The 23,360-nt window shown below is 37.6% G+C and overlaps 1 pseudogene; it reads right to left on the reverse strand.

The window, feature by feature from the left end:
• Positions 1-23,360, reverse strand: part of LOC149262113 (soluble inorganic pyrophosphatase 6, chloroplastic pseudogene) — a 126,022-nt pseudogene that overhangs the window by 102,091 nt on the left and 571 nt on the right.

Consider the following 23,360-nt stretch of genomic DNA (forward strand, 5'->3'; position numbering starts at 1 on the left):
TGCCGGTGCAACTGGTTGTCTCCTCTTGAAAGGTCGGAGATTGGCTGGACGCCGTGGGCCTGCATCTGCATTTTGAAAATTGTCACTGTCAGTTTTGAGACGATATAAAAACAAAAAAAGTAGATAATTTAAAAAATTTGTGAAAAGTAAAGTACCTGTTTCATCCCATTGTTCTCCCGGTGGAAGAATCATGTCTGGATCACCACGAAAATCGACTCCGGCATAAGGAAAATCCTGAATCGAGAAGACCTGGTCCTCTAACAAGTGAAAATACTCCGGTCTAAATCGAACAACCTCTGTGCCCTCATCAGGATGACGGGCCATCACCGCAACCCATCGCATCAACTTAGGCTCTCGGGGAAGCCCAGCCTCAATAGTGAGTTGTTGCGGGATCAACATCGGAACCCTCTCTAGAGCAAAACTCACAACTAAAGGCCCATAACCAAAAGTCTTCAGTTGCCCGTTTTTTGCCCTAGTCAGTTGGCCCTTTAAATTGGCCAACACAGCATCGCACCAGTTGAAAATGGTGCCCTGATAACAGTCAATCGCCATCCGCATTTGGGACCCGGTGGCAATGTGCAAAGCGGCAGCGCCGCAAAGTCTGGTAACTGTAAAGGCAATTACCATAAGTTCAGGTCGGGATATCTTTTTAATTTCTATCCCTCTCTCCTGGTTTTGATTATTGCACCACTCTAGATGGAGGCTAGCGATGGACTGGCCACCCGGCCTAGTCTCGGACAGAGTCAATTGTTCGCCCCTCTTGGGAAAACCAGTGAGAAAGTAAATGTCTGAGGGCTCTATTTCGAGCTGGTGCCCTCCAATGTAAAAGCACTGATCCTGGACGTTCCACCTTTCGACCAGCCACTCTAGAAATCTTACCTGGGCCCTCATGCCAGGTATGGCCCAGTATTTGTAAAGACCGCATGCCTTCAAAGCATCAATGGAAGGTTGATGATTAATCGCGGCCAAATCAACATCTTCGTGTTCTCTTTCACGCCAATCAAGCATGGTGGGCAATCTACACACCATAAAACATCTGTTAGAGTCTATAAAATTGAAAGTTTCTGGTTCATTTTGGAGAAATTGGAGTTTAAAAACCCACTCCGCGGTGTACGCAGCCCACCTTTAGAGACAGAGCGTGTGTACACAGGCTCTCTTAAGGCAAGCTGCGTACGCCCGGCATTTTCCCAACTGAGAAAATGTCGGGGTACGCAGGTCACCTATGGAGCACCTGCGTACCCCGAAAAGCGGCCTTTGAAACCCCAAGCCCTCCAAAAAATGAATCTAAAGCTTAAAAACAAATTCTAAATGGATGGAAATGCAAGGGAGGATGTTGTAGAATACCTGATGAGATGGCGTTCGGTTTCGACAGTCGGATTCTCCGCAACGACCACGGGAAGTTTCTTGCTAAAAGCCCTTTTTCTCTCCTCAAGAGTAAAATGGTAAAAATGAAATGGTAAAACCCCTTTTTATAGGTTTTTTGAGTAAATGAATGTTAAATTTGTTTATTTTCCACCATAAAAAGGTATTTTTCAAAGTATTTTTATCTATATTAAACAGGTATGAGTAATGTGTTGGTTTTTGTGCAAGATAAAGGATTTTCAGGGAAATTGTCATTTTTCACAAACAAAAACATCAGAGTCATCTTTTAAGCCCTTTTCTGACTCCTAAAACATGAAAAGATTGCCGAGCGTTTCTTTTACACTCGTTAAAACAGAATTAAAAGACGGTCCCCTTATAGCCCTTTTCTGACCGTAAAAACAAGAGAAGATTGCCGGGTTTTTGTCGTTTCAAACTCGATACTGGAAATAAAACGACGTGTCCTTGATCGCTTTTTACTTTTCAGGTCAAAGACAGTAACTATGAAAGTACTCCTTGGTCGTAAAAAACCAAGCGGTTCTCTCAAGTATTATTTTATACTTTTTCGGGCTTGGGAGACACAAATTTACGAAAAAGTTCAACCCTGGAGTCTTCTTAAGTTTTTCAGACTCTCTAAAATTGAAAAACGCCGAGTTTCTCCTATATTGGACTCGTTAGAATTTCACAGTAAAGGACCTGTTCGATTACAAACAGGAACGAAACACTCCTTCTTAGGGTTTGAATCTAAACTAAGTTGGACTCATCCGAAGGGTGAGCTTATAATCAAGCATATGTTATCCTCCTCAAGCTTGTAAAAAATAAAGAGGTACTTGCCAGAAATGGTGGGGGAAAAGAGAGAAAAATGAGCCTATTTGTTATCCTTTGTCTTAGAAGAAACCTTATCACCACTCTTGAACACGACACTTTTCATTCACCTGGGTTGGGAAATCCTTTGCCTCACAGTTGATTGAACCACATTGAAAGTCTTCAGCCGGGTATTAACTTTGGGTCAAATGTCACCAAGCCATCTGTCGTGTCGTTATGTGTTCAAGAGGTCACTGCAAATAAACCATTCATCTGCAAAATACCTGTCATCCATCTTGACCATCCCTGAGTCAGTCCTTACAGCCACATTTCTTCAACTTGATTTATGATTTCGTGTTGTGGGCTTGCCTACAACGGATCACTTTCTATCGACATCAGCACATTATCTAGAAAGATGATCTAGAAATCGTCAGTACCTTGAGATCTGCATGCATCAATGGCAGATTTCTCGCCTTCGACGACAGTTTACATCATTGACTTTCGATCAAAGGATTCCGTGACATGTTCGACATCAACACATTCATTCACATCTCATGGATTGTACTGGGTACTTTGAGAACCATTGACATCACTGGCGGTCTCTCTCACACTTGTTAATAGTTTACATCATTGACTGGTAATCAAGTGGTTTCTACCATGCTCGACATCAACTCATTTATTCACATGGATAGAATCGTACTACTTCGGGACGTAGAAATGAAGACCCTGGATCTAGTTTCCACCATCCAGGCTGCGAGGAGTTTTGTATTCATTGTATAGTAGACTAACTATAAACAGATGGCTGCGTCCATACTGTGTCTACATGAGTCTATGATTATGATGTACTGCGAAATCATTCATGTATCAGAGCAGTAGTTAGTTTGCTAGTTAAAGTTTTTTGATCTGAGTATGGGAATGCCTACCTCAGCGATGATATGATCTCATACATGTATTTTGTGTTGAAAACTTGCAGGTTCCAATGGGGCTCTCCACAAGATAATCCTTGAAATGATAAAGTACTTCACCCTTCCTAGATGATATGAAACCCTAAATCTACTACAGGCTTCGCACTTTAGGGGGCAATCTGTTACACTAAAATTTGTCACCATGACTATCTACAGTTAGTATGACTCTATCAACTGTCATACTATCCTCCTTGGCAAGTCTCATACCTCTGCTCCTCATGTCAAACTCCAAGAAAGAGAGAAAGTCCTTTAAAAGTCAATTAACTCTAGTTACGCAGTTTCTCTTAGCCTTACCTGCGTGTACGCACCTCCAGTTCATAAAACCTGCGTACTTGTACGCTCTGTATGTAAAGGGCTGGGTGCGTACTCCTGTAAAGGTCAAAAGGCGCAAGTTTCACTTCAAAAAAGTTACTTGTGGTCATTTCTAGAGCATTCTAGAAGATGGTTTGACGTGGATTGGGCGCCTCCAGATGGTTCATGCATCCCTATGTAAGAGGAACTTATCCCATGAAGAGGGGAGCTATCCCATTGAAAGAGGGGCTTATCCCATTCATGGTGGACCTGATTAACTTCCTCCAAAGCACTATAAATATAGGCATTGGGCCAGAGGGAGGGGAGGTTGAAAGCTGAACATTCCTAAGGGTAGATGCTGCTGAGATTAGGACTCCCTTATAGAGCTTGAGAGGAGAGATTCCCATCCTTTCTTAGCTCCATTTGGAAGTGGGTGAGCTGATCAAAGTAAAGGAAAACTCTTGTTGGACCCTGGGAGGGACTTGCACAACACCAAGGCTCAGGTTGTAATGGTTTCTTTTGTTTCCACTTAATGCAAATAAACTCATTTTTCTCAACAAGTTGTTATACATGATTTGTTTCATATACTCCTTGGTCTGTATGATGAATATGTGTTATTTTATAAGTTATTCAGGTGCTATGTAATCTTTTGGCTTGTTAGTGAATGCAGGTTTCGAAGAGAAGGAGGAGCTCATCCGGATCGGTGAGGCTGGACTACTACAAAGCGTTGGACTAAAGGTATGTTATAAACACCTGATTACTTGTATTCTAAATGCATATTTAGAGAAAGGTAGTGTTTACTTGTCTTGTTTGTCACTAGAAAGCCTTAGCTTCTAGGAAGGTCGGTTTTGTCCGCAAAATTGACTCTTTCCACATGACAATCATGATCCGTTTTTACCTTGAAATGTCTTCCCATTAGGTAGGGTCATCATTTCTTAAGTGCATGGAGTATTGCCAACATTTCCTTCTCATAAATAGCCTTTATTAAAAACTTTCCCTTGATTGGACGACTTTCAAAAGCAATGGGTCTTTCATCTTGCATTAGAACAACACCAATTCCATTTCCTGAAGCATCACATTCCACAATAAAGGATTTTGTGAAGTCCGGTGTAGCTAAGACCGGTGCTTGGCACATTGCCTCTTTAATATGTTCAAAGGCCTTTGTTGCTTCCGGAGTCCATGAAAATGCATCTTTCTTCAATAATGTTGTTAGAGGTGCTGCTATTCTCCCATAATTCTTAACAAACTTGCGATAATACCCTGTCAACCCAAGAAATCCTCGTAGATGCTTTATGGATGTGGGAATTTTCCTTCCTTAATGACTTTAATTTTTCTAGGGTCTACCTTAACTCCTTCATGAGATACAATATGACCCAAATATTCCACCTCCTGAACTCCAAAGAAACATTTGGATCTTTTTGCATATAATTGTTTCTCCTCCAATAGTTGTAGCACCCTGTCAACATGTTCAACATGATCCTTCCAAGACTTGCTGTAGATTAGTATATCATCAAAAAATACTAACACAAATTTTCTAAGGAATGGTTTGAAAATTGAATTCATCAAACCTTGAAATGTTGAAGGTGCATTAGTAAGGCCAAAAGGCATGACCAAAAATTCATAATGACCCTCATGAGTTCTAAATGTCATTTTCGAAATGTCTTCAATCTTCATTCTGATTTGATGATATCCCGAATGAAGATCCAACTTGGTGAAGTAAATTGATCCATGCAATTCATCCAGTAATTCATCAATGACAGGAATGGGGAACTTATCTTTAATAGTGAGCTTGTTGAGCTCCCTATAATCTAGACACATGCGCCATGATCCATCCTTCTTGTGCACCAATACTACTGGAGCAGAGAAAGAACTTTGACTTGGTTGAATTATACCAGCCTCTAGCATTTCTACAACCATACGTTCAATTTCACTTTTTTGGACATAGGGATATCTGTACAGCCTGATGTTTGGAGGAACACTTCCTGGAATCAGATGAATAGCATGATCATGATCACGCATAGGTGGGAGACCTTTGGGAGTCTCAAATACCTTGGAATGATTGTCCAAGACTTTTTGGAGATCTGGAGAAATATATGATTCCGATGTGGAAACATCTAGCGAACATAATTGTGCAATTACACCTCTTTGCTCCTTTTTTAGAAGCTTTGTCATACCATTAGAGTTGATTATCTTTCCTGGTTTCCCTACAATACCCCTTAATTCAACTTCCTTTCCTTCCGTAGAAAATTTGATGAAAAGTTCTTGAAAATTAAAAGCTATTGTACCCAAGGATTGTAGCCATTGGACTCCTAGTACAACATCAGCACCTCCCATTGGAATGGAAAGCATTGGGCTAGTCAATACATATTCTCCCATGGATAGATTGATATTATGGCACCTTCCAGAGCAATTTATTGTTCCTCCATTTGCAATCATCACTTGACACTCTGGTGCTGGATATAGGAAGCAATTCAATTCTTTTGCTACCCTACAATGAATAAAATTGTGGGTGCTTCCTGAATCAATCAATACTATTACCTTTTTCTTCTTGATTTGTCCTTCTATCTTGATGGTTTGAGGAGTGGTAATTCCCACCAATGCATTACAAGATATGGTCGGATTTATTTGTTCTTCATCTAGGCTTTGTTCCTGGAGTATATCTTCTTCTTTTGACCTTTCTTGCTCCTTTTCTTCTTCCTCTTCACAATCTATGTAGAATAATTTCTTTTCAGCACACTTATGACCTTTAGTGTATTTGCTATCACAACTGTAACAAAGCCCTTTTGCTCTTTTTTCTTCCAATTGTTGTGGTGTCAACCTTATAGGTTGTGGAAGACTAGGGGCAACAACACTTCCGTCTTTATAGTTGTGAGTGGTATGCTTCCTGGTTGCCATAATTTTTCTTTCCATTTTTCTTGCTAACCTGAATGCCTTCTCTAATGAATCAGGTTCCCAAAGGCGAACATCATGTTGGATATTATCCTTTAAAGACCCTATGAACACATCAATCCTATGCTCCTCTGGAATATATTTTACCCTTATGTTCAATTTTTGGAACTCCTCAATGCGCTCCATTACTGAACCCTTTTGTTTGAGACTTATCAATTGGCTTAAAAAAGTGTTGCTTTTTGTATCTTTATAATGTGCTATCAATTCTTTCGTAAAAATTGCCCAAGTGATAAATTTTTTATGAGAGCAAAGCCATTGATACCATACAAACTGATTTGGTTCCAAATATATAGTTGCCATACGTACCTTTTGTGTGTTTTGCACATTATTGAGATCGAAGAACTACTCCATCTGTAATATCCATGTGGCGGGATCCTTGCCATCAAACTTCCTCATATCGATTTTTGGAATATGGTGGGTCTTCAATCAAACATTAGCATCTATGGAATCATGATTAACATTACTTTTGTTCACATCATGAGTTTCCTTTACAACCTTTTCACCATTAGTAAGTATTTCTTGTAGAAAATTTGTCAAATCTGTCTTCAAATCTGCCATGTCTGTCTTCAAATCTGTCCTCAAATCTGTCTTCAAATCATCCATCTTAGCTTCCATGCCCTTTATCTTAGATTCCATGCCATTTATCTTAGATTCCACACCATTTATCTTAGATTCCATGCCACTTATCTTAGCTTCTGTTAGCTTTTGTGAGCGTGACATTTGTTGCACTTGTTCTTGTAATTTTGATATATCATGTAGCATTTCTTCCTCTTCTTCATGAATCATGCTCGAGCTTTTAGGTTCCTTACTAGGTGTTTGCATTTTCTTTCCTTGGGGCATCAGTTACTGATAATAATGCTTTACTATGCCCTTTGAATTCCGTTAAACCAAGCTTACACAAAAATTAAAAAAAAAAAACTACACACCTTTTTTCACTTTATAGAAGCCTGATATTGAATTTGATGTATCTCTACAATTTCGGATCATCCAGTTCTGAAATTGTGACCTATAGTAGTCTTCTACATCCTCTTTCCAATGCCACAAGTATGACCCAAATTTGATTCTCCAAGGAAGAGTTATGTGAAATTTCCCACAGTGACTTGCTTTTAGACTAGTTCAGTAGAGCGAACTTGTACGACGTGCCACGAGTCACTGTTGGGTCCCTATAATAATAGTGATTACCCCATTACTATTGTAGTTATACCCCTTATTTATATTTTTGTGCCCCTATTACCCCCATATTGTTATTTTTGTGCCCCATAGAATCCCTCTATTGTTATTTTTGTGGCTTTATATTATTATTGTTAGGTCGGCTGGATTATATTGTGACTCCCTAGACTCCTATATATAGAAAGGAGGTTTTGTCATTTGTATCATCGAAGAATTGTTCATTTATGTAATGTAAAGGAGGTTGCCCCCTCTAAGAGGCTGAATTATAAGGCGTTGATCTATCTTTTCTATCTTTTCTTGAGCTGGTTTCATAACATTTGGTATCAGAGCTTTGGATTCTAGGGTTTCGCTGCTCCAAACAGGTCATCGTGGCATTTTCACTATAACTTTTTTTTTGTGACGTTTCAGAAGTCACAAAAAAAACCCATTTGAGAAGAAATCACGCTGAACTTTGGGTCCAAATTTCAAATCTTTTCGCGCTATATTTGCGGAGATATGATCTGAGGAAGTTGGTCTTTTTGCAGAATCCTGAATTACATTCAAAACAGGTGACCTAGGGAAAATCATCATAACTTTCTCTCTAGGGATCGGATTGAAATTTAGTAAGAAGGTACAGAAAGAGGACACACTTTAGTTTCTTTTTTGTGTGTTTTAGATTCAAATGTTGAAACAATGACTCGTGGCATGTCGTGCAAGTTTGCTCTACTGAACTAGTCTAAAAACAGGTCACTGTGGGAGATTTCACATAACTCTTCCTTGGAGAATCCAATTTGCCTCAGTCTTGTGGCATTGGAAAGAGGACGAAGAAGGCTACTACAAGTAGCAATTTCAGAATTGGATGATCCGAAATTACAGAGATACATCAGATTCAATATCAGGCTTCTATAAAGTGAAAAAAGGTGTGTAGTTTTTTTTTAAATTTTTGTGTAAGCTTGGTTTAACAGAATTCAAAGGTGTTATAGACAATTTTGTGCCTTGCAGCATCAGGCATGAATTTTAAATAATCCAAGGGATCCAAAGTCCCTAAACATGATGTTCCTACCCCTAGAGGAACAAGGTCAGCAAACCAACAGCTCTCAGATCAGTTCTCCACCTGAAAACACTAAAAAACAAGCAATCCTGAAATCAAAGCAGGTGCTCCACTAGGCTTCTACGCTGAAACTCAACTCCTCCATGGTGTACCTACGTTGCAAAGCAGGTAGAACAAAGGCCACCTGCGCTGAGCGAGATGGGACAAGTGGCACACTGAGTCATTGCTCTGGAATCTTCCAAAAATGACACTTGGATCAGGGATTTCGCCTTGTGATGAGTCAGAGGCTCTGTTTCTCCAAGTGGAAGCAAGGTTCTCCAAGTGGACTCAAGAACTGAAGATCAACTGAAGAGAGAGAGGACACAAGGCAGCTACACATCAGTTGCAAGCTGACTCATCCTTTCTCAATTCATCTATATATTGAGCTCTCTCCTATGAGCTCAGGAGGCTGGAATTTTGTGCAAAGTAATGATATGCTGTTGGTTTCACTATAGAACTATTGGGTGATTGCTTGAAGGAGGTGAAGAGGAGGAATTCTTTCTACTGGGAGGTGTTGCTGGATTGGGGCCTTCAATGGTTGTAACCTTCTCAGAACTTTACTTCTTCCATTAATAAAAGCTATTGAGGTTCTTCTATATGCATTTGTTTCAATGATGTATTGTGATGATTGTATATTTGATTTATGCTAATCCTTGAATCAGTTATGAATGCATGCTTCTTGTAGTTTCCTTCTTTGTTATTTTGCAAAAGGGCATAGTAAATCATTATTATCGGTAACTGATGCCCCGAGGAAAGAAAATGCAAACACCTAGTAAGGAACCTGAAAGCTCTAGCATGACCCATGAATAAGAGGAAGAAATGCTACATGATATATCAAAATTACAAGAACAAGTGCAACAAATGTCACGCTCACAAAAGCTAACAGAAGCTAAGATAAGTGGCGTGGAATCTAAGATAAATGGTGTGGAATCTAAGATAAAGGGCATGGAAGCTAAGATGGATGATTCGAATACAGATTTGAAGAGAGACATGGCAGATTTGAAGATAGATATGAAGACAGACATGGAAGAATTGAAGAAGTTGCTACAAGAAAGGGTCACTAATGGTGAAAAGGTAGTAAAGGAAACTCATGATGAGAACAAAAGAAATGTTAATCATGATTCCATAGACGCTAATGTTGGATCGAAGAATCACCATATTCCAAAAATCGATATCAGGAAGTTTGATGGCAAGGATCCCGCCACATGGATATTACAGATGGAGCAATTCTTCGAGCTCAATAATGTGCAAAACACACAAAAGGTACGTATGGCAACTGTATATTTGGAACCAAATCAGTTTGTATGGTATCAATGGCTTTGCTCTCATAAACAATTTATCACTTGGGCAATTTTTACGGAAGAATTGATAGCACATTATGAAGATACAAAAAGCAACACTTTTTTTAGCCAATTGATAAGTCTCAAACAAAAGGGTTCAGTAATGAAGCACATTGAGGAGTTCCAAAAATTGAACATAAGGGTAAAAGATATTCCAGAGGAGCATAGGATTGATGTGTTCATAGGGTCTTTAAAGGATAATATCCAACATGATGTTCGCCTTTGGGAACCTAATTCATTAGAGAAGGCATTCAGGTTAGCAAGAAAAATGGAAAGCAAAATTATGGCAACCAGGAAGCATACCACTCACAACTATAAAGACGGAAGTGTTGTTGCCCCTAGTCTTCCACAACCTATAAGGTTGACACCACAACAATTGGAAGAAAAAAGAGCAAAAGGGCTTTGTTACAGTTGTGATAGCAAATACACTAAAGGTCATAAGTGTGCTGAGAAGAAATTATTCTACATAGATTGTGAAGAGGAAGAAGAAAAGGAGCAAGATAGGTCAAAAGAAGAAGAAATACTTCAGGAACAAAGCCTAGATGAAGAACAAATAAATCCGACCATATCTTGTAATGCATTGGCGGGAATTACCACTCCTCAAACCATCAAGATAGAAGGACAAATCAAGAAGAAAAAGGTAATAGTATTGATTGATTCAGGAAGCACCCACAATTTTATTCATTGTAGGGTAGCAAAAGAATTGAATTTCTTCCTATATCCAGCACCAGAGTGTCAAGTGATGATTGCAAATGGAGGAACAATAAATTTCTCTGGAAAGTGCCATAATATCAAGCTATCCATGGGAGAATATGTATTGACTAGCCCAATGCTTTCCATTCCAATGGGAGGTGCGGATGTTGTACTAGGAGTCCAATGGCTACAATCCTTGGGTACAATAGCTTTTAATTTTCAAGAACTTTTCATCAAATTTTCTACGGAAGGAAAGGAAGTTGAATTAAGGGGTATTGCAGGGAAACCAGGAAAGATAATCAGCTCTCATGGTATGACAAAGCTTCTAAAAAAGGAGCAAAGAGGTGTAATTGCACAATTATGCTCGCTAGATGTTTCCACATTGGAATCATCTATTTCTCCAGATCTCCAAAAAGTCTTGGACAATCATTCCAAGGTATTTGAGACTCCCAAGGGTCTCCCACCTATGCGTGATCATGATCATGCTATTCATCTAATTCCAGGAAGTGTTCCTCCAAACATTAGGCCGTAAAGATATCCCTATGTCCAAAAAAGTGAAATTGAACGTATGGTTGCAGAAATGCTAGAGGCTGGTATAATTCAACCAAGTCAAAGTTCTTTCTCAGCTCCAGTAGTATTGGTGCACAAGAATGATGGATCATGGCGCATGTGTCCCGATTATAGGGAGCTCAACAAGCTCACTATTAAAGATAAGTTCCCCATTCCTGTTATTGATGAATTACTCAATGAATTGCATGGATCAATTTACTTCACCAAGTTGGATCTTCGTTCGGGATATCATCAAATCAGAATGAAGGTTGAAGACATTCCGAAAACGGCATTTAGAACTCATGAGGGTCATTATGAATTTTTGGTCATGCCTTTTGGCCTTACCAATGCACCTTCAACATTTCAAGGTTTGATGAATTCAATTTTCAAACCATTCCTTAGAAAATTTGTGTTAGTATTTTTTGATGATATACTAATCTACAGCAAGTCTTGGAAGGATCATGTTGAACATGTTGACAGGGTGCTACAACTATTGGAGGAGAAACAATTATATGCAAAAAGATCCAAATTTTTCTTTGGAGTTCAGGAGGTGGAATATTTGGGTCATATTGTATCTCATGAAGGAGTTAAGGTAGACCCTAGCAAAATTAAAGCCATTAAGGAATGGAAAATCCCCACATCCATAAAGCATCTACGAGGATTTCTTGGGTTGACAGGGTATTATCGCAAGTTTGTTAAGAATTATGGGAGAATAGCAGCACCTCTAACAACATTATTGAAGAAAGATTCATTTTCATGGACTCTGGAAGCAACAAAGGCCTTTGAACATCTTAAAGAGGCAATGTGCCAAGCACCGGTCTTAGCTACACCGGACTTCACAAAAACCTTTATTGTGGAATGTGATGCTTCAGGAAATGGAATTGGTGCTGTTCTAATGCAAGATGAAAGACCCATTGCTTTTGAAAGTCGTCCAATCAAGGGAAAGTTTTTAAGCAAAGCTATTTATGAGAAGGAAATGTTGGAAATACTCCATGCACTTAAGAAATGGCGACCCTACCTAATGGGAAGACACTTCAAGGTAAAAACGGATCATGATAGCCTTAAATACTTTTTAGAACAAAGATTATCCCCTGAAGAGCAACAAAAGTGGGTCACAAAGATGTTGGGTTATGACTTTGAAATCATCTACAAAAAAGGGAAGCAAAATGTGGTGGCAGATGCACTCTCAAGAAAGGATGATTATGTGGAAGCATTGTTGTGTGCCATTTCTATTATCCAACCAGATTGGATAAACGAAGCAAGGGAGGAATGGAAGAATGACGAAGAAGTGTGGGCACTTATTCGAAAGCTACAACAAGATTCCAGTACTTCTGATACATTTAGCTGGAAAAATGATTCGTTATGGTACAAAGATCGCTTATACCTCTGTAAGAATTCCCAGCTAAAACAAAAGATTCTTATGGAATTGCACACTTCTCCCTTAGGAGGGCACTCAGGATTTTTAAAAACTTACCACAGGGTTAAGAAGGAATTTTTTTGGGATGGCCTTAAATCAGATATTCAAAAGTTTGTGGCGGAATGTTTGGTTTGCCAGCAAAATAAAGTTGAAACAATTAAGACACCGGGTCTATTACAACCTTCATCCATTCCAAGCCAACGTTGGGAGGAGGTTTCAATGGATTTTATCACAGGTTTACCCAAGTTTGAGGGAAAGAGTGTCATCATGGTGGTAGTTGACAGACTTACCAAGTATGCACACTTTTGTGCATTATCACATCCATTTAAAGCCAGTACAGTTTCTACTGCATTTATGGAAACAGTTCAAAAGCTACATGGAAACCCAAAGATTATTGTAAGTGACAGAGATCCCATTTTCACTGGAAATTTTTGGATAGAATTATTTTCTTGTCTTGGTACTCAGTTAGCTCATAGCTCATCTTATCATCCTCAATCTGATGGGCAAATTCAGATAGTAAACAAATGTTTGGAAGGATATTTTCGTTGCTTTGTATCTGATAAACAGACACAATGGGTCAAATGGTTGCCTCTGGCTGAATGGTGGTATAACACTTCCTTCCATACAGCAACAAAAATGACCCCATTTATGGCACTTTATGGGTATCAACCACCATCCATCACATCATATTTAAGAGAAAATTCTAAGGTTCAGGCAATGGAACATCACATCGAACATCAACAACAAGTCCTCCAACTCTTAATGGATAACCTCGTGTTGGCACAAAATAGAATGAAACAACAGGCAGATCAACATCGCAGTGAAAGAAGTTTTGATGTAGGTGATTGGGTATTCCTACGGCTACAACCATATAAGCAAATGTCCCTAAAGCAAGCTAAGAAGGATAATAAATTATCACCAAAGTATTATGGTCCGTACAAGGTGTTGCAAAAGATTGGTACTATGGCATACAAATTGGAGCTTCCTGCAGCTTCTCGATTGCACCCAGTTTTCCATGTTTCATGTTTAAAGAAGGTTATAGGTGACAAGCTCCCAATTCAAACAATATTGCCAGAACTTGACGAGGAAGGAAAAATTATATTGGAACCGGAAGCAGTCACAGAAACAAGAACTCGCAGCTACGAAATCGATCAATTTCAGAGTATCTTATCAAGTGGAAGAACTTATCCGCTGAAGATTCCACATGGGAGGATGAGAATTTTATGCAGAAGTATCCAGAACTACTCAAGCGTTGAGGACAACACTTTTTTTGAAGGAGAGGGGCATGTTGGGTCCCTATAATACTAGTGATTACCCCATTACTATTGTAGTTATACCCCTTATTTATATTGTTGTGCCCCTATTACCCCCATATTGTTATTTCTGTGCCCCATAGAATCCCTCTATTGTTATTTTTGTGGCTTTATATTATTATTGTTAGGTCGGCTGGATTATATTGTGACTCCCTAGACTCCTATATATAGAAAGGAGTTTTTGTCATTTGTATCATCGAAGAATTGTTCATTTATGTAATGTAAAGGAGGTTGCCCCCTCGAAGAGGCTGAATTCTAAGGCGTTGATCTATCTTTTCTATCTTTTCTTGAGCTGGTTTCATAACAGTCACTGTTTCAACCTTTGAATTTGAAACACACATACAAGAAACTACAGTCTGTCCTCTTTCTGTACCTTCTTACAAAATTTCAATCCGATCCCCATAGCGAAAGTTATGACGATTTTCCCCAGGTCACCTGTTTTGAATGTAATTCAGGAGTCTGCAAAAAGACCAACTTCCTCAGATCATATCTCCGCAAATATCGCGCTAAAAGCTCTGAAATTTGGACCCAAGTTTCAGCGTGATTTCTTCTCAAATGGGTTTTTTTTGCGACTTCTGAAACGTCACAGAAAAAAATTTATAGCGAAAATTCCACGATGACCTGTTTGGAGCAGCGAAACCCTAGAATCCAAAGCTCTGATACCAAATGTTATGAAACCAGCTTAAGAAAAGATAGAAAAGATAGATCAACGCCTTAGAATTCAGCCTCTTCGAGGGGGAAACCTCCTTTACATTACATAAATGAACAATTCTTTGATGATACAAATGACAAAACCTCCTTTCTATATATAGGAGTCTAAGGAGTCACAATATAATCCAGCCGACCTAACAAGAATAATATAAAGCCACAAAAATAACAATAGAGGGATTCTATGGGGCACAGAAATAACAATATGGGGGTAATAGGGGCACAACAATATAAATAAGGGGTATAACTACAATAGTAATGGTGTAATCACTAGTATTATAGGGACCCAACGCTAAATCCAAACATACATCGAAAACTAGTGAAAATAACAATCTATGTGAAAGGAAATATAAAGAAGTTTAATCTATTTCATATCAAGTTGGGCATATGATTCAAAAGTCTTGCATTTGGAGTTTCAAAGACACTTTTATTTATGTAAAAACTTGCTTTGAAACTAAGATAAGAAATAATAAATTTAGATCCATGTATCTCTCATGTAGTTACAACCATTTGCTAATAATTAACAAATAAATATGTTTAAATACCTTCTCATGAATATTTCCAAGATATTTGTTAAAAAATCTTTCATGATTCTTCTCCTTGCAAGATACTTCACTGATTCTACCAAATCTTCATCAAATCTTCAAAGTTTGAAGACTAAATTCAAATTTGAACCTTAATGGTAAAATTTTGCATTGTTGAAATCTTCAAATATGCCTACAACCATCACCAAATTCACTGAAATTTCAAATATTAGTGGAAACATGTTATTTTTCTAATATTTAATCATAAACCCACTCAAAATACTAAAGTAAATCTATTACAAAATATTGAGCCTAATCCCACATAAAAACATAAAAATTGGTTAAAACAAGGTTATAAAAGAGTGGAAAGGGATAAATGCCAAGGGAAAAGTTACGAAAATATGGTAAAAAGGATGTGAAAAGATGGTCATTTTCATGACTCAACATCTCCCCCCCGCAACTGAAGATGTTGCATGTTCTCATGAAATCTTTCATTTTTGTTTTCCTAAATTGATCTTGCATTTTGTATGGGGTATTTCTTCTTTGAAAGGTATTTGAAAGAAAACTGAGTTTCTTGTGGTTGGTTTTTGCACAACAATCACAATTTTTGTAAGTGTTGGTTTTTATGTAGCAACCCTTACCTATTGGACTTGAGTTTCAATTAAGCTTTTTGTGGTTGTGTCGTATTTACAACCATACGTTTATAAGTGTTGGTTCTTGTGTGACAACACTTAGGTTTTATTCTCCTCCTTGCTGCAAGAGAAAGAACCAACACTTAGTTTTTATTCTCCTCTTTGTTGTAAAAAAATAATCATGAAACTTTAAAAATAAGCTCATGTTCATTCATTCATAACCAAATGGTGTATATTTTAACTAAATTTCCAAATGACAACCCATGCCTACAAAATAGCCAATATCCTACAAGTGACACTCTAACTGTCAATGATTTTTTGTGAGAATATTAATTTAATCACAATTCCTGTGTTCATAAAAAAATCAAAGACACCCAATTGATGGATTTCAAATTATGGGCAAATTAGTTTTTTCATTAAAAAAATAAAGTCTCACCTACCTAAGTGGCGTTAGAAATGTACATGCCAAAACTTGTAGAGGTTTCCATTTTAGAAAGTAAGACATTCTAACTTAAGATTATCACCTTGTTGATAAAACCTAGGTCTCAAAATTTGCTAGCTCTTCTTCATTTACTGGTACAAAATCTGTTGAATTTGCACTTTTTTCCTTTTTTCCTATTTTTTTCTTTTGTAAGACTTTCCACAAAAATGCATGCCTAGGGCTCATTTTAAGAAAAAATTGAGTTATTCAAAAGGAATAAGGTGTGTTTCCTCATGTTACAACTTAATTAAATTCTATCTTTTAATTTGATGAAGAAAAAATCTTGATGTACAAAAGACTTGCATTTTGTCTTACTTACATGTAGTGACAAAAAAATGAAATATTCCTTGAAAACATGTCCACACAACCTTCCATATCATTTTTATAAAAAATTTCAAATATGATCACTTGAATGGTTATATTAGGCACATAACCCATGTCTTGGGTTTTGCTTTTAATTTGGCCTTAGTTGCATGTTTCCAACTATTGTTCTAAATTTCCCTTGTAGAAGATTTCCTTTAGCTGCAACAATCATTGTGATAAAACCATTCATACCACTATTTTTCATAGGGGAACCTCATAAGGAGTCAACAAGGCATAATGAGAATATGGGACATGTCTTAGAATCTATCATGAATATATCACCCCCTTTAATGTTATGGTGTATGGGAGCAACAAAAAAAATATGGAAATTTTCCAAGTACAATTGTTCTAATATTGAATAAATTAGTGATTAAAAATTAGAAAATAAACATACCTTCATGTACTTGAGATGTCGATAAAATAACATCTTGAGAGGAAAAGGTGTCGAGCGGTTCACAATAGCGATATACTAAATGAATGGGAAATAACAATGTATAACCTCGAACATGTGGTACTTTGTAGCTTCAAATCTAAAAACTTTGGATCTTGTAACAAAATGGTTGGTAGATTGAGATCTAGAATGTGAATTTAGGGTGTAGCAACAAGTTTAGAAATCTATGACATAAGGGGCAATGAACCCTAGATGAAATTTTAATCTATCTTTCATTTTTTTGCAAATAGTGTTCGCTTGCAAACTAGTTATCAAAAAAGTTTTTTTTTATTGCACCCGAAAGGGTTTTCACAATTAGAAATGATTAGGTGTAAGGAATTCCTTAAAACAAGTTGGTTTTCAAGCACTCCAAGGTCTGGTCATGCCTAAGACAGGTTTTCACCATCAAATTTTATTCAAGGAAAAATATAGGACAATGAGGTAACTTGGCATGGTAAGTGAGCTAAGCTATGTTATTGTACGAATTAGGGGGAAGAATGGTATGGGAAACTCATGAAGGAAAAAGAGGTTAAATTCATAATTTGGTAGTATTAGTATCATGGAATATTTAATATTTGAATGCATAAATAGATAAGAGTTTAAACTTCAACATGCAAGGATTGTTAAGCTCAGAAGAATGAAATATAAGTAGGCATATCATGCTGAATAAGTAGGATGAATAATTGGTCTTGTGAGAATGCCTTATTTGCATTAATGGTATGGATGTGAAAATGGAGCTTGACTTCTCCTTTATACTAATCTTAACATGGTCTTCATATAATTCGTTTGTTGCATTGATTTCTATCCATATTGGAAACTTTTTGGGTTGTCAATGTTATCAATCAACAACTAAATGACTTTGTAGCAAGATCCATCGAACTGGTGCTTCAACATCTCATGATGTGACACATTCTTGGCTTGAGTGTTTGCACATCACAAACTCATTCATAAGTCTTCAAAATTTTATTTTGAAAATCACTTGTTCATATTTGACCTTTTGGATTCTTCGAGGACCTACAAAACTTAGCACTTTCTTGTAAGAAAATGTGAAACTATGGAGGAATATAGGTCATGAGAATATCATCAAAGAAATATGGAAAATGATCACAAATAGTATGTGGAAACAAATCCAATGAAAAATAGACCAAGGCAAATACATTTTTACCTTCTATGAAATGGTGCCTATCATAGACCTCTCAGTAGTATTTTGTTGATAAAACCTTCCTTTGATGTCCAATTCAAGTGATTCCAAATCCATATTGAAGTGATTTTAAGAATATAACTCCAGTAAAAAAAGAAAAAAAAATAATTTGAATTTATGTAAGAAAAATACTAAAAAAATATCGTACTTTATGAGGTTGCCCATGAATTTTGTAATTAGACAAATAGTTAGTATTTTTAACCTAATTTTTTTGTTTATTAAAAGATTGATCTCATTCCACCTCAAAATTACTAAAAAATGTCATACTTTATGAGGTTTTCCATGAATTTATACCTAGACCAATAGTTAGTATTTTTAACCATTTTTTTTGTTTATAAAAAGATTGATCACATTGCACCTCAAAATTAAAATAGATTAATTTATATATATCCAATAGAAATAGATTTTTGTTTGGCATTCAACTCATTCAAATTTGATGAAGAATAACATGCAATGCAACTTTTTTTGTGGCCTTAAGTTTAGACCTATAGTGAGCCTTTTTAGCATAATTTTTCCATATGAAGTTTGATTAACATGATTCTAGTGGGAGATTAAAGCTTATTCAAGTAGATATTTTCTAGAGAAAAAAGTTTTAAAATATATTTATTTAATAGCTCAAAATTGTCATTCAATAGTGAAGGAGGCAAAGTTTTTATTATGTTGTTTTTAATATAAGCAATCACTAATTTATGAATAAGTTTTTCATACGATGTTGAAATGTAGTGATTCAAACACAAACTAGACTCAAAGATATATCTCCCTTATAAACAGGTTTTGAATATATAATTTTTTGATATGTCATATATACTAATGAAAAATAAAAATGAAGATTTTCCAAAATGCGAATGTTATGACCAACAATTAGTAATTTGGATAGAATATTTTCATACAATGTTAGATTGAGGTGATTCAAATTATTTTGGAAACTAGATTTCAAGGGATATCTCATCTAGAAATAGATTTTAAAAATTACCTCTTTTAGTATCTCAAATTTTTATTGTCCCAACTCTATTTTTAAGGAATTTCCGAAGTCAATTTGCTACAAGAATCAAAAGTCATTTCATTTTTCCTAAATTAAGGCATTAAGTGCATAAAATACTTGGTGAGGATATTTGTAATGATAGAAATAATTCCTCTACCAAAATTCTTCAATACTAATTTTGTGGATCTTAAGACATATCTCTTACAAAAACTTTTGTTTGATGCATTTATGGCTTACCTTAAAGTATTTTGTTTTCCTTTGAGAAGCTTCTTATCCTTCATCTACTTCATCGTTTAGATTAATTCCTTCTTTTATATATTTACTTGCTAGTGGGTCAATAAATAGAGTGGTTCTTACTGCACTACAAATGAAAATTATTGAAACATGTTTATTAAAAAATATGTTTTTGTATCACGGGTTTTATTCATGCATATTGTACCAAAATAATTTTACCTTAAATTTTTCTAGATCTACTCTACAACTATGATGAGGTCTTGGAGAAACTCACTAAAGTAAATGCATAGGTTCTTACCTCTCATCTTATCGCTTCTCCTCGTCCAAGTCATAAATGTTGGTGCAAAAAAAAATGTTTCTAAAAATACTACAAATTCTCCAATTCATTTACCATTTCCCATACAATAACGTAAAAATGCCAAGAAATTTATTTGCATAAATTGTGTAACACTTATCATCAATCTGAAGTTCATAGACTTTTGAAATGAAAACTTTCTAAGTCCAGAATAATATTATTTGTAGTAAGATCGGTCTAAAATACTTAATGTTTATCCTATTTTATGAAATCAATTGCATAAAATGAAACAAACCACACTTCATCAACCAAAAGCAATTTTGTGGCAAAAAATAATTAATCTTATGAAACTAGACTGCTCGAGCTTACAACGGAAACATATCAGGTTGTAAGGTGGAGTATGCCTTTCAATGGTGAAAAATGGAAGGCTTGAACAATGGTGCTTCATTGACATATGTGGGTTATTGGTAGGATACAAAATTATAGCACACTTTTTGAAAGTAAAAGGAAGGCACACAACTTAAAACCTTTTGGAAGATGAAGCATGCAATACCATTCGACAAGTTGTAGTTCCTTTTGATTCAAAGGCCTAAAATGGTTGACTCATAAGTCGTATACTTATCTATCATGTTTGATTTGAAGTATTAAAATGAAACAACATATTCATAAATGGAAATAATTCTTAAGTATATTTTGGTGGACTTTTCATGGATTAGGGCTTTTTCCAAATAAATGGACACTCCTAATCCTTTACCCAACCCATTAAAAAGCTTGTTTCTCAAGACATTTGCTAATATATGCAAAGAAAAACTTACAATGCTTTGATACAAGAGTAGTTTGATAAGATATTCATGTATTAGGGAATTTCCCAATGGGTGGACAATCCTAATCTTTTGCCTAGTTTTTCTATTTTGTAAGTCAAATTTCTATTTATAGTTTCAAAAGGAAATACATCAGAGGAAAAACGTAGGTAGTCTCACCTCGACTAGGTTTGTTGACTACCACTGAAAGCTTATGACAATGAAACAAAATACCAAAGAGAGACACAATCCACAATTTCAAAGGCCATAGGCCTAAGTAAACAAGAAAAACATATAAAACACATGTATACATGCTAGTCGTCAGAGGTGATGGAGCTTGGGTTTTCTGGAGCTATACCAAGAGGTGATGGAGGAAAAAAAGAGCATTAGAGATGCTCCTCGAAATGGGCCGTCCGGGCCTCCAGTTTATCGACCTTATCTGATAGCAAATTCTGACTGCGCCAGACCACCACAACACACTCTCGAGTATCACTTTAGAAATAATGCACTTTGTTTAGAGTTGTGAATTCGATATGCTCCTCCTGTCTAACCCACTCTGAATTCTCCAAACAATATAGAATTCACTGAACCACATCTCATTAGTTCTCCATGCAACAACCTTGTCGCCAACCAAGACCACCCTAATGCACCGACACATGATTCCCAGAACAACCACGACAAATTGAACCCCCTTAGTATAGAATTTGATGAGAAAGGTTGCCCTGACTCTGAACTTAGCCCCACATTTACCACCTTGAGCTGCTGACCCCACGCATCCAGAACGCCCCAACCGGCCACCACCTCTACCTCCTGAAGATGTGTAGCTCGAACCATCTACACTTAGACCTTTTTGACTCCCTCCACCAGTGCTAGACACTAGCTTGAGTCGAGGTCGAGGCTTAGCCACACATGAACTGCCCAAATTAGGAGGCCCTTGGGATGAGGACCACCCTAAGTGAGGAACCGACCACATGGTTGAAACCCTAACACCACCCAAGCGAGACAAAGACCACCCTTCCAATGGCTACCAAACAATCCATGCAGGGGTCAAGACCACCAGCTTCAGCTGAACCTTCTCTCCCTCCAGCGGTGGGCACCCACATCTTACAAAGCTATCTCTCACCTCAAATCAGCAACATACACCCCCTCTGAAGTGACCCCTCACAATTCTAGCAAACTAAACCCCATGACAGGCTCACCAATGGCACCACCCCATAGCTCAGGTGTTGGCTTGTTGGGGCCTGACCCAAGTTTAGAGGTGATTTAGCCAAAAACATCTCGGTACTATTGGCCCTTTCGGCAACAGTCCGCGGAGCACGGACTAAGGTCTCACCCAAAGTAGTATGGGAGGGTGCTAGAACTAGGTTTCCACACCCTGGAGATGTCTCATGAGTTCAAGTGGTCCGCGATTCGACCCTGCGTGCCTGTCACTACGCGCACTTACCCGTACCTCACAGCCTGAGATGTTGCCTTCACATAGCCCTACTCAGGGGTCGAACGCTGTCATTACCCAAGTCCTTACTAGTATTCCACTATTAGTTGATTAACTTAGCCTAATTGCATGCACTAAGTTATACTTAGCAATATAAATCATTCATACAAGTGCACACAGTAAATAAAGAGTATAATTGCATTTTATATCAAACATGTAATAACTCAAGAATAGATACATAGAATTAGGATAAAACTTCTCTTTATTATTCTCTTCTTTGGATACAGACTCGACTCCACCCTGCGCACTCAGCTATGGACTACTAGGCCTCTGCGCACTCAGTTGCAGAGCCTTCTCCTACCCTATGACCCAAGACACACTTAGACTCTTGCTCTTTGCTTCTATTTCGCTATCCTCCACTTGGTTATCTTTTACACCTAGAGCCTTGCTCTATTTATATATTCCCATGGTCCGCAAACCATGGGTAGGCTGATATTACATTACAAGATTATGGCAGAAAACCCTATGACTCTAACATACTTCCGCGCCCACAATTCGCGGGGCTTTACAACATCATTCAGTCAAGACATGGGCTTTGAGCCCCAAAACATGATGTGGGGGATTCCATGCCCAACAGGCCCCCAACACAAACATCGTGACTCGCCGTCGAGTCACTCTATCGGCACAACTATCTTGGCATGGAGTTCCTCCAACTGTCCTTGAACTATGATGATGTTGAAAGCCCACTGAGCTGCTACTTGCTGAATCTGTTGCATCCTCTGTTCTGAGACCTCCATGTCTGGGGAAATTCTCTGCATTAACGTGTGCATCCCCTGTATGTGCGTGAGCTTTCCTTCGATGTTTTCTGTGATAGTGAAAGCCTCGTTGATCCACGGCTAGACACACACTTTGAGAACTACCTCCTTATGTCGCACCACGTCCACCTGCTCCTTCAATGCCTTAGCTTTCTGCATGCTCGCAAGCCGCTAAGTAAGGACTACTATCTGCATAGTTCATCGGACACTGTCATATTGCTGCTAAAGTTCTCGTGCCTCTGTCTCTAGGCACTGGATGTTGGGGTCCTCCTGCAGAGTTGTGAGGACCTCAAGTGCTTTCTCTAACAAAGTGGTACAATATTGTATTGCACTTCCAATTTCTTCCAATCCCGCTATGATAGCGCTAGCGCACTATTCTCGGACCTCTGGGAAAGTGGAAGGCTGCGACTTTAACCGGAGCTCAACAATCTAAAGATTTAGCTCTAGCTGAACCTTGGTCATTTCTTCTTTAGCCTCACAAACTCCGGTTGCCAACTTGTGGATCCACACCTCTACTGGTAGATCTGCTGGGATGGATAGTTGC

The sequence above is a fragment of the Pinus tabuliformis genome, chromosome 6 (genome assembly GCF_031772625.1).
Source record: "Pinus tabuliformis cultivar Carrire ecotype Pingquan chromosome 6, CPIR1, whole genome shotgun sequence".
Classification (NCBI taxonomy): Eukaryota; Viridiplantae; Streptophyta; class Pinopsida; order Pinales; family Pinaceae; genus Pinus; species Pinus tabuliformis.